The 15,161-nt window shown below is 42.7% G+C and overlaps 1 protein-coding gene across 1 annotated transcript in view; it reads right to left on the reverse strand.

The window, feature by feature from the left end:
• GRIN2A (glutamate ionotropic receptor NMDA type subunit 2A) overlaps positions 1-15,161 on the reverse strand; it is a 488,385-nt gene that overhangs the window by 28,553 nt on the left and 444,671 nt on the right. The gene's annotated exons all lie outside the window — the stretch shown is intronic.

The raw sequence follows: 15,161 nt of genomic DNA on the forward strand, positions 1-15,161 counted from the left end.
CAAGGTAATTATGAGCCCAAGAGACAGAAGAGGCCACATAAAGCAGAGACTACCTCAGCCTGAGACTAGATGAACTAGACGGTGCCCGGGCACAACCGATGACTGCACAGACAGGGAACACACAGAGAACCCCTGAGGGAGCAGGACAGCAGTAGGATGCACCTCAAATTCTTGTACTTAATGGTCTGACTGAGACCAGAAGGACCCTGGAGGTCATGGTCCCCAGACCTTCTGTTAGCTGAAGACAGGAACCATTCCCAAAGCCAACTCTTCAGACAGGGATTGAACTAGAGTATAGGATAGAAAATGATACTGGTGAAGTGTGAGCTTCTTGGATCAAGTAGACACATGAGACTATCTGGGCAGCTCCTGTCTAGAGGGGATGTAAGAAGGCAGAGGGGGACAGAAGCTGGCTGAATGGACACGGAAATACAGGGTGGAGAGAAGGAGTGTGCTGTCTCATTAGGGAGAGGGCAACTAGGAGTATACAGCAAGGTGTATATAAATTTTTGTATGAGAGCCTGACTTGATTTGTAAACTTTCACTTTAAGTACAATAAATTTTTTTTTAATGTGCATTCAAATTTATTTTAAAAAAATAGATAAAATAGGTAAAAAAGATAACAGACAGCTCACTCTTCCCCCCCCCCTTTCTCACCAGTATTCAAAGGAATTCAAACTAAGGGAACAATGAGATATCACTTTAAAAAAAAAAAAAAAAAACAGAAAACACCAAACCCGTTGCCCTCAAGTCCATTCGGACTCATAGTGACTCTATAGGACAGAGTAGAACTGCTCCATAGGGTTTTCAAGGAGCAGCTGGTGGGTTCAAACTGCTGACGCCACCAGGGCTCTGAGATACCACTCTACACCTTCTAAAATAGCTAAAAAAGAAGAGTAATTTCAAATGGTTGCTAGGTTGTTGTAAAATTGGTACAATGATTCTTTAAGAATAGAACTTTAATTAGGATGCAGCAATCAAGAAATCAAACAACATATTTCATTGGGCAAATCTGTAACAAAAGACTTCTTCAAAGATGTCACCTTGAGGAATAAGGTGTGTCTGAACCAAGCCATGGTATTTTCAATTGCCTCATATGCATGCAAAAGCTTGACAATGAATAAGGAAGACCAAAGAAGAGTTATGAATTATGGTGTTAGCGAAGCATATTTAATATACCATGGACTGCCAGAAAAATGAACACATCTGTCTTAGAAGTACAGCCAGAACGCTCATTAGAAGCAAGGATGGTGAGACTTCCTCTCACATACTTTGGACATGCTATCAGGAAGGATCAGTCCCTGGAGAAGAACATCATGCTTGGTAAAGCAGAGGGTCAGTGAAAAGGAGGAAGACCCTCAACAAGACGGACTGACACAGCGGCTGCAACAATGGGCTCAAGCATAACGATTGTGAGAATGGTGCAGGACCTGGCAGTGTTTCATTCTGTTGTACATCAGGCCCCTGTGAGTCAGAACCGACCTAACAACAATTAGAAACAATCTTTTGTGACATTAATATGATACTATGTATCAAGACTCATAGAGATGCTTATAGCCATTAACCCCGTGAACTCTACATCTAAGAGTTTGTTGCAAACAGACAATTCAAAAGAAAAAGTATATATAGGCAAGAAGATATTCATTTTATTTTTCTCTATTCTAGGGAAAAAATCAAATATTTAACATAATAATGTAATAAATTGTGGTTTAATAAAGATGATAACGTTTTATGCAAATGTCAATAAACTGTGAGGACTAGATTATATAGCAATGTGACCAAACGTTTATAATAGAAGGGTGAGTGAAAATAGGGGAATATAAGACTGTACCATATTTTTACACAAATAACACGTCTTCTACGTTTGTTGGCCAATCACTCCCTCCCCCTGTGAGGTATTTCCATAAGCACTGCTATGCCATTTTTTTTTTACATGTTATGTAAAAATACAGTATATAATTGAGAATTACGTGTCGAACGAGTAACAGAGACCAGAAGGGGATATGCAGATTGAAAACAAGCACGTTAAAGTAGTAGATTGGAGAGATTTTAAATACAGGTAGGTAATCCCCAACTTACTACGTATTCGAGTTATGGCAAAAAGCATTTATGACTGCCTTTTTTTTTTTAACATCTTATTGTTAGTAATATGTATTACATACAATGTTAAAATATCTCTGTAAGTTTATATGTTATGTTTCCAACCCCAATGACAACTAAAGATCAGATTTATAAGAATCCTGATAATAAAAGGCATTAATAATAATAACTAAAAATATGAGGTATTTGACTCACATCAGAACCAACTCACAACACAGTTGTCAGAATGGGACCCATCGTAAGTCAGGGACTCCCTGTATATATCCACCACCCATCCGTCAGTTGTACAGTAGTGACTTGCATGTTGCCATGATGTCAGAAGCTATATTATCAGTATTTCGAATACCAGCAGGACCACCCACGGTGGATAGGTCTCAGCAGAGATTCCAGACTAAGACTAGGAAGAAAGGCCTGATGATCCACTTCTGGAAATGAGTTAGTGAAAACTATGAATCGTAGACTATTGTCTGAGACTTCAACTCACTTACTTTGGGCACGCCATCAGGAGGGACCCAATGCTAGAAGAGGACATCACCTTTGGTAAAGTAGGGGCTGGCAAAGGCGAGAGAAACCCTCAATAAGATAGACTAACACAACGGCTGCAACAGTGGACTCAAACATAGCAGTGATCATGAAGACAGTGCAGGATCGGACGATGTTTTGTTCTGTTATACGTGGGCTTACCATGAGCGTGTGTGTGTGTGTGTGTGTATGTATTGCCTTTCCAATTAAAGGTGCTTTTAAAAAATATATACGCTGAGAGGAATCTGGGCCACTGTTTATCTCCTAAACCCTGTGCCTGGCTCTGTGACATCAGTGGTTGACTTACCAGCAAGCCATTCGTTATGTCTTACTTCAACTTTGATATTTCTGGCATTTGACTTTCTCTGGTTTGAGTGGTTCGCTCCTTGTCAGGTGCGGGCTTAGCACCACTGGCTTTGTTCTAATTCTGGTGTCTAACTGATGATAAACACCACGGCTCTGGGGCTCAACGGGCCTGTCAGGAAATTCACTTATACAGATGAAGCCCCTTGGAGCTCTACCACATAGGGAGTCAATGGTCCTTCAGGAGATTCATGAGCTTTATCTGTTCTTTAAGTAAGTGCTTTTCCATTAGTATTCCAAATATGTCCCTAGTTAAAATTAGGAGGGAGATAAACAAGTCTAATTTTTATGGCACCATCTGGTCACAGGCCAATGGAGGAGCATTTAAGCCCCTTAGTGCTAATCTATGCTTAGGACTGGCACATTTCTTTCTCTGAAAATGTCGCGTTTCCAAATGAATAGTTTGCCCTGGACATGGATTTTAGGTCACAGAAGGGTCAAAGTGACGTAGTTGCTGGGACATCAAAATGGTCATTAATCACCACTGCAACCCTTTGGTACTTATCATCAAAGCTGCTACCTTGTGTATAAATGAGATTTGTATGCAGAAGTCATTGATATATAGTGAGAGAAATAATGAAATTCACATGAAAGAACCAGACTCAGTCAGCCCATCAACAAAATGGTCTTTCTCCACACTTCCCAGGTGGTTTCAAATGAGATCACATCTACCTGGAATCAGGGGAGCCGTCCCCTCCAAATCTGGGTCAAAAACTGGTTTAATCAATAGTAGCTCTGGCTGAGCCCCTGCCCAAATGTCAGGCCTTCAATCTTGCCTGCTTTATTTTTTAACACTTATTACAGTCAGTGGAGCCCTGGTGGTGCAGTAGGCCGGCAGTTTGAATTCACCAGCCACTTCTTGGAAACCTGATGGGGCAGTTCTACTCTGTCCTATAGGGTCTCTATGAGTCAGAATTGACTCGACAGCAATGGATTTACAGTAAATAAGTAAAAAATGAAATCTTTGGAAGCAACAAAGACTTCTATGTCTATTTTTGACCCTTGGCTGAACGAGGACGCTTTAGATTAAAACATATTTGATGATTTCTCTATTCATGATCTACCCCGTCTCTCCTACATTCCTTACTGTAGTCACTGTGTAGGCTGACGCTAAGATGTTCTACACCATTTATTCCTTAGGTTTCCAAAACCATTGAGGTTTCTGGATATGTAAACACAATTAATGAGGGCAGTGTGGTTCAGTGGTAGAATTCTTGCGTTCCACGTGGGAGACCTGGGTTTGATTCCTGACCAACGCATCTCAAGCACAGCCACCACCCATCCGTCAGTGACGGCTTGTCTGTTGCTATGATGATGAACGGGTTTCAGCAGAGTTTCCAGACTAAGACAGACTACCAAGAAAGGCCTGGTGATCTACTTCCGAGAAAATCAGCCAATAAATACCCTATGGATCACGGTGGTCTGATCCTGTCGTGCATGGGGTTGTCATGAGTTGGGCTGGTTCAACAGTAGCTAACAACAACAAACACAGTTAGGAACCATGAGAGGAGGAGGATGAGGAAAACACACAGCCAAGATCCAATTTCACGGACCCCAACTGAGTGATCTGTTGGTACTGAAACTCAACCAGCACTTGCCAGTCAGAGAATAACAGACTTCCAAATGCTAAATATTGTTGTTCTACAGAGTGGTTCTTAAACCTTATTGGGCATCAGAATCACCCAGAGAGGCTGTTAAAAAGGCACAGGGGAGAGGGTGAAAATTAAGTATCTATATTTTCCACAGGCTCCCCAAGTAGGTCTGATGGACAGAAGTATGTCACACACATCGTCTTAAGTAAGCTAACCGCTAAGGGCAATAGAAGTATTTAATTATTTTTACATCCCACCTACTGGCGCTCAGAAGCTGCTCAGCCACTCTTTGTTGAGTGAGTGACTAGAAAGGAGAATGAGAAAATGAACTAATGGTCGGATAAACTGGTGGGCTTTGTAAACAGCACCCCGTCCTTAGTAACTTGATTAGAAAGTTCATGATTTGCGCAGGAGCTCGCTCAGCCCAATCTGTGGTTTCTGTCTTTGAAGTCTCAATTTGATTAAAGCTCGTTTGGTGAGGAACAATCACTTTCTGAAATGCCGGGGATTATTAGGGAGCTCTGTAGGGAGCAAGCAATTCAGCAACTACACGGGTCTTTGTGAACTGTAAAGGCCGCTCTGCCAGCCTATATCGGAGCCAAACGTCTGACTTCTCTTAATTACATTCTGTCCTTGTTTAAGTCCTTCTCATCTCTTGCTTCTAGGTCCAGAGTTCTCCCCAAACTGCCCAGGATTGAAGGATCTCAAAAATTAGGCTGGGCCTGTTCCCACAGTGCTGCGGCCCGAAGCATGTACAGCCTCCTTTGCCCTGGAAAAATGGACAAGAACATAGGTTGCTTTCTCTCCCACCCTCAACCTCTGTAGTCAAGTCACTCTGCCCAGGATCATCTGCTGTGGACCAACGCCATTCCATCAGGAAGAGACAACCACAGACCCACACCAAACCCGTTGTCATCAAGTCAACTCCAACTCATAGTGACCCTATAGACAGCAGAACTGCTTAATAGGGTTTCCGAGGGGCCACTGGTGGATTCGAACTGCTGACCTTTTGGTTAGCAGCTGAGCTCTTAACCACTGTGCCATCAGGGCCCCAAGAAAAGACGAAGGGACACTGAAACTGAGGTCTGACCAATGGGAAGTTTAAGTCACAGCTCTGCCCCTTCCCAGACCATAAGTCATCCTTCTAAGGTGTCAGTGAGGGTTACGGCAGGTGAAGCAGAAGCAAGCAATGCAGCCTAATGGTTAAACAAAGGCCCAGGAGCCGGTCGGCAAAGTTCCCACTCTCAGGTCTGCCCCTTACTGCCTGGATGATCCTGGAGACGTTCCTTAGCCCGCCTGGGACTCGGTTTCCTCACCTGAACGCAGGGATCAATCATCATAAAATCAAAGACCAGTTGCCACGGAGTCAACCCCAACTCATGGTCACCCCATGTGTGTCAGAGTAGAACTGAGCTTCGTAGAGATTTCAATGGCTGAGTTTTCTGAAGTTGATTGCCAGGCCTTTGTTCTGAGGTGCCTCTGGGTGATCTCAAACCACCAGCCTTTCAGCTAGCAGCCAAACACCTAACCGTTTGCACCACCCGACCGATGCCTTTAGGCATCACAAGGACGAAATGAAAATAAGACATATAAAGACTTGAATGAATCTGTGACACACAGTTATCCCTCCATAAGCTTTAGCTATAATTAGAAATAGGTTAGATATTAGAAATATCTATAAAAATAATAATGATAATGGTAGCTGTTTTACTATTTCCGTTCAGAGAAATGGAAAACTGCCCATCCCCCCTCAAAGGGGTTCTCAGAGCATCAGCACTTCTTCTCCCTCAAGCCTCCCACCCTTGTTTTGGCATTTATCTCTTCAAATGGTCTCAAACTGCTGGCTGCAATAGTGTTGCTGAGTCATCTGAGGACACAGGACCTATGTCACCAAGACCCTGAAGAACCACTGGCAGGGGAGGCCAGCAGGAGACAGATTAGGCATCTAGAGTGAGTCAGCAAGTGGTCAGTGCCTCTCGCCACCACCCTGGAGCCAGGGTAGAGCATCGGACGGCCGTAGTTTCTTTGGCACCTTGGCTAATTGCTCAGCGTAAGCAATGCAGCCTGCTCTGTGGATGCCCAGCTAAATGCTGCCTGCACTAGTCATCAAGGCACATCTGTCTGTTCTCTCTTCTCCCACGCCTTCCTTTCTTGGCCTCCTTCATCTTGCCCTTTCCTCTTCATCTCCTCTCCCCCCACCTCTCTCTCTCTCTTTCCCCTCTTTCCTTCCTTTTGACTCTGTTGTTTTCTTCTTTACCCCTTTATAATTTTCTCCCTCTTATTGCTTATGTTTCCCCTCCTATGCCTTCTCCTCAAGGAGCCCTGGTGGCATAATGGTTAAGCACTCGGCTGCTAACCAAAAGGTCAGTGGTTCAAACCCACCATGTGCTCCTTGGGAGAAAGATGTGGCAGTCTGCTCACGTAAAGATTCCAAAAAAAAAAAAGAAAAGAAAACCCCAAACCCGTTGCTGTGGAGTCAATTTGGACTCATAGTGACCCTACAAGACACAGTAGAACTGCCCCATAGGGTTTCCAAGGAGCACCTGGTAGATTTGAACTTCCGACCTTTTGGTTAGCAGTCATGCTCTCAACCACTGTACCACCAGGGCTCCAAATCCATAAAGATTATAGCTTTGGAAGCCTATGGGGGCAGTTCCACTCTGCCCTACAGGGTCGATGTTGAGTGGGAATCGACTAGGCACCTAGCAGCATGTCTTCTCCTCACACTTCTCTGTTCCCTCTCCCTCATCATCCCACTTCTTTCACTCATCTCAGTCTTCCCTCTTCCCTTAGCAAAACTGAGCAACCTTTTCTGTTTTTCTAAAGTCTCCTCTGCCCCTCTTATTTTTCTTCAGGCATTCTAAACCAGGGGTTGGCAAAGGTTTTCTGTAAAGGGCCAAACAGTAAATATTTTGGGCTTTGCGGATCATACGGTCTCTGTTGCAACCAGTCAACTCTACTGTTGTCATGTGAAAGCTGCCATAGACCGTCTGTAAACAAATGAGTGTGACTGTGTCCCAACAAAACTCTATTTTAAAAAAATGAGTAGGGGGCTGGATTTGGGCTGCAGGCCATACTTTGCCAGCCCCTGATGAAACACACTTTCTCTTGTTTAACTCCTCAATCACAAATGTCCTTCCTAATGAAAAGAACATTTCCTTCAGCAGAGAAGATACTTAATTCAAGAAGTTAATTCCTGCAAAAGTATACCTCCAGTATTTTCAAATTCATTCATTCCACAAATTTTCTTTGAGTACCTACTGTGTGCCAAGCTCAATGTTGAGTCCTAGGGGAAGGGAAGGGTAACAAGAATAGACACAAGCAGGGGCGGATTACCCAGGAAGCAAGGTAAGCAAGGGCTTACTTGTGTTTACTTACTCATCTGTAGTGCACAATTTCCAGAGGCTTGGACGTCAGCTCAAAGATAGTAAGTTGGGAAGCTGGAACAGAGCAGTGCTGCAGATATTAGCAATCTGTCCAGGAGCCCAGAGCAATTCATGAGAATCCTAATTAGATACACAAAGAACTGCAACCACACAAATCCGCTCTGCTCTGGCTGACAGCACGGGGTCTTTCACCCTCAACAGCCATCCTGCACGCCTCGGTGGAAGGGCGGCCAGCACATGGGGGCATCAGAACACTATGGCCACCCACTCGGAGGCAGGAAGTGGGCTTCTCTATGAACGCCCTGTCAGTGCTCCCCCAGTGCCAAGATACGTGAGCATGATTATCCTGGGCTGGTGGTTTCCACAGCGCCCTGGTCAACTGAAGCAAAGCTCCCTATTAACACAAGGGCAGAGCACATGTTTCCCTTCCAATCAGTTAACGATCTGAGTGAGTTTCCATAAGAGAGCTTGTTAAGCTGCAGTATAGAAGGGGCAGGGGGCTCCAACATACCTATACAGCTGATATGGTATATGTGGCAAGTACATGTACCATAGTCTCAAGTATTTCATAGATTTAACTAGGCCCACTAACTAGTTTTAAAAGTGAGAGAGTCCTAGAAAAATGGGACGAGTTGGTCGCACCATCAATACGATACCAATATTATGTATATTATTCACAGGAGTCCCTCAGTGGGGCAAATGGTTAAGCACTTAACTACTTACCCGAATGATTGGTGGTTCAAACCCACCATGTTGTTGTTGCTGTTGTTAGGTGCCAGAGTCCGTTTTTACTCATAACGACCCCATAGGATAGAACAGAACTGCCCCCTAGGGTTTCCAAGGATTGGCTGGTGGATTTGAACTGCCAACCTTTTGATTAGCAGCCGAGCTCTTAACCACTAGTATGCCACCCCATAGGTGCCTCAAAAGAAAGTCTGGAGATCTGCTTCTGCAAGGTCAAAGCCTTGAAAACCCAATGGAGCTCAGTTCCGCTCTGACATACATGGGGTCACTATGAGTCAGAACTGAACAGTTTTTTTTTTTTTTGGTATATTATTAATACAATAATAGTGCATATCATTAAAACAATATTAAATTATTATGACAAGAGATATTTGTCATATCTTTCACATATTTCATATATGGTATCTATCATATATGCCTAAAGTTGCTACAGCCACAATCACACACACACACACACACACACACACAAACGCGTTGCCATTGAGTCAATTCTGACTCTTAGTGACCCTATAAAACAGAGCAGAGCTTTCGCAGAGGGTTTCCAAGGCTGCAAATCTTTATGGAAGCAGGCTGCCACATCTTTCTCCCACAGAGCGGCTGGGGGGTTCCAACCATTGACCTCTTGGTTAGCAGCCGAACACTTAACCACTGTACCACCAGGGCTCCTTGCAATGACATACGCCATGTAAATAATTTGTAAAGAATTATAAGATATACATATACACACACACATACATATAGTTAATTACATTTGTTCAATAAACTCCAACAAGATATGAGGGACAAGTAATGTATTTCTGAGTTTAAAAATAAACACTACAACCATGCAAAGTGAGCAACGTACATGCTAAGGCAGATTGCGTATTACAGCTAAGGTGGCAGGGCCACTGGTGATCCAGATTCCTCCCGGGAGCATGGTTTAATAGAAAGACAATCGTAATCGGAGTTAGACGAACGTGGTTCCATTTTACCTCTATAAAAAGCTACTCAGGGGAATGTCCATGAACCAGAAGCACTGGCATCACCTGGGAACTAGAGCTTGTTAAAAATGCAAAATCCCATGCCCCACCCTAAAAAAAAAAAATCCATTGCTCTCAAGTTGATTCTGACTCATAGCAAACCTATAGGACAGAGTAGAACTGCTCCGTAGGGTTTCCAAGGAGCACCTGGTGGATTCGAACTGCTGACCTTTTGGTTAGCAGTTGAGTGCTTAACCATTTGTGCCACCAGGGCTCCATATGTATATATATATACACACAAACATATATATATGTTTCCTTCCTCTATCACAGCATCGCTAACTTCCAAATCATCTAGTTACTCTATCTTGCGCCCCTCAATGTCTCTTTGCTGGTTCCTGACACCATCCGATAGGCTTTGGCCTCTGTTATTCCTTCCACCTCTTCAAATTCCAGAACCATACAAAGAACCACAAAATCTATGAGATAGATGGGACCCAAGAGACCCTCTGTTCAGCTCCCTTTCACAGCGAGAAATGCCATTCTTTCAGTCTCAAACCTACTTGGTCTTTAAGTTCTCGTTCAAGTGTCACCTTTTGGTGCCAGGTGCTCCATAGATATTTTCTGGTTGAATAGATTAATGAATGAAGCCTCCATTGACTATGGCCCATTCTAGTTTTGTCTAAACTTCACTACACTTGTTTTTTTTATGACTCACGTCCTTTCATTCTTCCATTAAAAAAAAAAACACTAGACTGTCTCATATTTATCTTTGACTGCTCTCTTATCTACCAGACACTTAAGAGTATATATATATTCATGCATTTATATACTGCTTGTTATATATTTATATAGTAAGAAATATTTCATATTTTAATTTAGATTTTTTTTTATATTGGTCAAAGTATACACAGCCAAAGATACATCATTTCAACAATTTCTACGTGTATAATTCAGTGTCTTTGGTTATGTTCTTCAGGTTGTGCTACCATTCTGGCATCCTTTTCCACATTATTCCACCACCATTATCTTAAGCTCACTTCCCCCTAAGCTTCTCATCCAACCTTTCGTGTTGCCCTTGTCAATATAATCTCACATAGATAATTCTTTAAAAGAGCACAATGTTCAAAGAAGATGTGTTTTACTAATTAAAATAAGATACATGGTTCTAAGAAGACTTCAGGTGATAGTTTTGGTTTAAGGTTTAAAGTTCAAAGATTATCTCAGGGCAATAGTTTTAGGAATTTATCCAGCCTCAATGGTTGCAGAAAGTCTGAATTTCACTGAGAATTTGAAATTTTGTTCTGCATTTTCTCCCCTTTAATCAGGATTTTTCTATACAATGTTTAATCAAAACACTCAGTAATGGCAGCTGGGCACCATCCAGTTCTTTTTTTATTATTATTTTAAGATTATACATATTAAGTATATACATTTCCAACCAACTGGACTCTAAGTTTCCTGAAAGAAAGTAGAAAAGGACTATAACATCCCCTTCTTAGAATATAGATGTCTAGGAAGATACCTATTTTCTCAGTAAATGTTGTTTGTCAATGCTATACGATCAATGATGAAAGTACTTGTGAGTGTTACTAAACTACTGAGAGCCAAAGATCCCCCTGGTACACCCCATCATTCCAGGAAAGGCACAATTGGACAGGAAAAGGAAGGCAAGGTGGTAATGGGAAACTGTGTGTATTCTTAAGGCAGATCAGTAGCCTTTTTTTTTGTAGGGAAATACCTGGAAGGCTTCATGTAAGAGGTTCCCCCAATAACCAAACACTCCGCTCAAAGGGTATATTTACACCGCTCATTAGGGACTTTTTCTTTATACTTTTGACACTCATTAGACTCGTAATCACCCACCGAACTACTCTATAACAAGAGATAAACACTCCATTCTAGAGGATGAATAATAATTAGGTACTGCTCAGTACTTTGCTCTTTAACAAGTCTAATTTTAGAACATAATTAATCCTGCTGAAGCTGCATAAGATAAGTGAAATATTTATGCAGCTGTGTTAATTCATGTATTTACTCCTAGACAGACATCCAGAATTGGACATAGCTTTCCGGGAAGATTATCTTAAGACGCCCCCTGGAACAACATCATCTTTTCTCCCATTACTTTCCCTCCAGATGGTCTCTAAAGATGAAGCTGAGAAGACACATTTCCCAACCCTGACAGTCAGACCAGGAAAGCAAGGAGTCAGGACATAAGGTATCTGTACGAACCTAGATGCTCTGTAAGTACAAGGGACAACCTCTGGCCTATATAGATACTTTTGCTTTTTATTTTCCCTCTTTGCCACAAAGGCGATATTTATTGCTCAGGACCACAAAGGTTGTTTCCATGATAGTGACTTGGCCACATTATTGCCCATATAACACTGAATAAGCTGTTGAATACTAAATTTGTGCACTGACATCAATGGTGATGATGATGATGATGGTGAAGATTATGATGATGAAAATGACGGTGGTGATGATGGTGATAATGATGGTGATGGTGATGATGGCAATGATGGTGGAGGTTATGGTGATGGTGATGGCAGTGATGTAGGTCATGATGGCAGTGATGATGATGATGGTGATGATGGTGATAATATGAGAATGGTGGTGATGGTGATAATGATGGTGAAGATGGTGGTGATGATGGTGATAAAGTGAGGGTGGTGATAAAGATGATGAAGATAGTGGTGATGATGGTGATAATGTAATGATGGTAGTGGTGATGGTGATGATGATAGCGACAGGTAACATTTACTGAGCAATTTCTATGTTTCTGGGTACTGTGCTCTTTCCATGCATTCTCCAGTTTTATCCTCACAACAGTCTCATCAGGTAAATATTATTGAACCCATTCACAGAGGAGGAAACTGAGAATAAGAAAGATTACTCCTTTATAGAAGTATTTATGAATGGGACAACAGATTTAGTTCAGATATACATAAATTGCTCAATCCTAAAGGGCCTATAAATCTCAAGCATCTAATTAATTGTCTTCCATAGACATCTCAGAGAATTAAACGCAATAAGGTGTCTTGCCTAATTGACCCCTTTCCCGAGTAAGTCTCCTGAACTAGAGGCTTTGCCATTTACTAGCTAAAACACACAAGCCCTCTGAGCCTCACTTTCCTCCTCCATAAAATGGGGATAACAGCAATATTTAACTTGATGGGGTTGTTGTAACGATTAAAGAACATATGTCACGCATCCGGTATGGTGATTGGCATGTCTTATTCCCTAAATATGTTAGCTGTTTCATCATAGATACTGAGAGAGTGACAGCAACGGTAGGTAGGGATAAAGTTAGAACTCACTTATTGGACAGCTACCCATCACATTTAAGTTTCCTGTCAAACGGAGTAAGTGCCAACACCATTTATTCGTGCATGCATTTATTCATTCAATTCTCTGTTGCCCAATTACCTGTTATGTTCAGCGTTTGCTGCTGTTTACTTCCAGAAACAAGGCTATTTCCCTAGTAGGTCATCCCATGTAGAAGTGCTTAGGCAACCACTGTGGTAGACTGGAGTCCCTGGCTGGGGCAAGTGGTTAACGAGCTCAGCTGTTAACTCAAAGCTTGGAAGTTCCAGTCCACACAGAGGCACCTCAGAAGAAAGGCCTGGGAATCTACTTCCAAAAAATCAACCATTGAAAACCATATGGTGCGCAGTTCTACTCTGACACAAATGGCATTGTCATGAGTGAGAACTGACTCAATGGCAACTGGTTTTTAAACTGGTGGTAGAATAAACAGGGCAGCGGTGGCTTAGTGGTAGAATTCTCATCTTCCATGTGGGAGATCTGGGTTTGATTCCCAGCCAATGCATCTCATGTACAGTCACCAACCATGAGTCAGTGGAGGCTTGTGCATTGTTATGATGCTAAACTGGTTTCAGCAGAGCTCCCAAACTAAGACAGACTAGGAAGAAAGGTCTAGTGTCCTACTTCTGAAGATCAGCCAACGAAAATTCTGTGGATCACAATGGTCCAATTCCATTGTGCATGGGGTCGCCATGAGTCAGGTCCTAAATAAACGGCCTGGTTCTTTACCCTTCTCTGTATCCACACTCCTTGTCTTATAACTCTAAAACTCTTCCCATGAAAGATAAAGTAAACTTCCCCATCCCTTGAATTTTGAGCTCAGCTGCTAACCAAAAGGTTGGCAGTTCAAATCTACCAGCTGCTCCTTGGAAATCCTATGGGGCAGTTCTACTCTGTCTATAGGGTCACTGTAAGTCGGAATCGACTTGATGGCAATACATTTTTTTTTTTTTTTTGACTTTGGGCTTGGGCACCAGACTTGCTTTGAACAGAAGAATGTTAGCAGATATAATGGAGGAGACACTTGAACTGTGCATGTGCAGCTAGGCCTGCCTTTCTCTATCTCTGACATGGCCCAGGAAAGAGGAGGCCGCTGCTCCTTCAGCCTGACACTCCAAACAGGCACAGGTGAAGCAGAGCCCACACCTGGTGACCCACGGGCTTGCAGCAGGGAGTAGAGCCACCACAGCTGCAGCAGAGCTTCTTCAACCAACCTGCACTCCCCTGAACCAAATAAATGCTCCCCGTTGTGTGCTTCTTAAGATTTCACAGCAGTAGCTGACCAGCACAGCCACAAATCACTATTATATATCCGAGAACACTGCCAGTGATCTGAGGAAGGTACAAATGCCCCAGAGGGAATTCAAAGAATCAGATGTTCTTATTTGAGAGTTAAATATAAAACACATTTAGAATTCTTGATGCCACTGTGAGAATCCAGGGTTTAAATCTGGGAGTGGAGAGAGGAGATGAAGCTGCAAGGAATTATGGAAGGTTTTAAACTCCAGATTTAGAGGGTCCTGTCTTTAGGACAACCAGGAATATGCTCATGGGGGCTGGGGCATTTGTTCTTCAGAAGATGTCCTATGCTCTTTGTTGAGATTCACACCAACCCTGTGGACCAGCCCTATGTACTAACCTCTGTTCACTTTGATACTGCATTTGATCTGATTGCATGTTAGATTTTCCTCTCCCAGCTCTACACAGATGCAACATATTTTGTAACCATCTCTGAATAGGGCCTCCATCCAGCTTCTGCCCTTTGCCCCGAGCTTTTGTATCCTACTCCCACTTACTCAAGTTTTGGGAGTCAACCTTCCATCTATTGCTGACTTTGCTTTTGCCCTCTCAGTGTTGTCAGTTCAAAGGGACCCATCCTGCCAGCTGACTCATGAAAGGACTCTAAAAGCTGTATCAGGAACCTCTGGGCAATGCCGCAATCATTAACTATGAAGTCCAGAAGGACAGACAGGGAAGGAAATTGTGCTGGAGACACTGGCAGCCCAGGTGGCTGTAAAGGTCCATAAATACCATGATTCCATGAGACTGTAAGCCCCGCAAGGGCAGACACTGTATGATTTCATGACAGGCAGGCAAGGGGTGAACTGTAGTATATTCCCACAGTATTTCTGCTCACTCTCCACTTTCTAGAATTAAGTCTGCTT

The sequence above is a fragment of the Elephas maximus genome, chromosome 12 (assembly GCF_024166365.1).
Source record: "Elephas maximus indicus isolate mEleMax1 chromosome 12, mEleMax1 primary haplotype, whole genome shotgun sequence".
Taxonomy (NCBI): Eukaryota; Metazoa; Chordata; class Mammalia; order Proboscidea; family Elephantidae; genus Elephas; species Elephas maximus.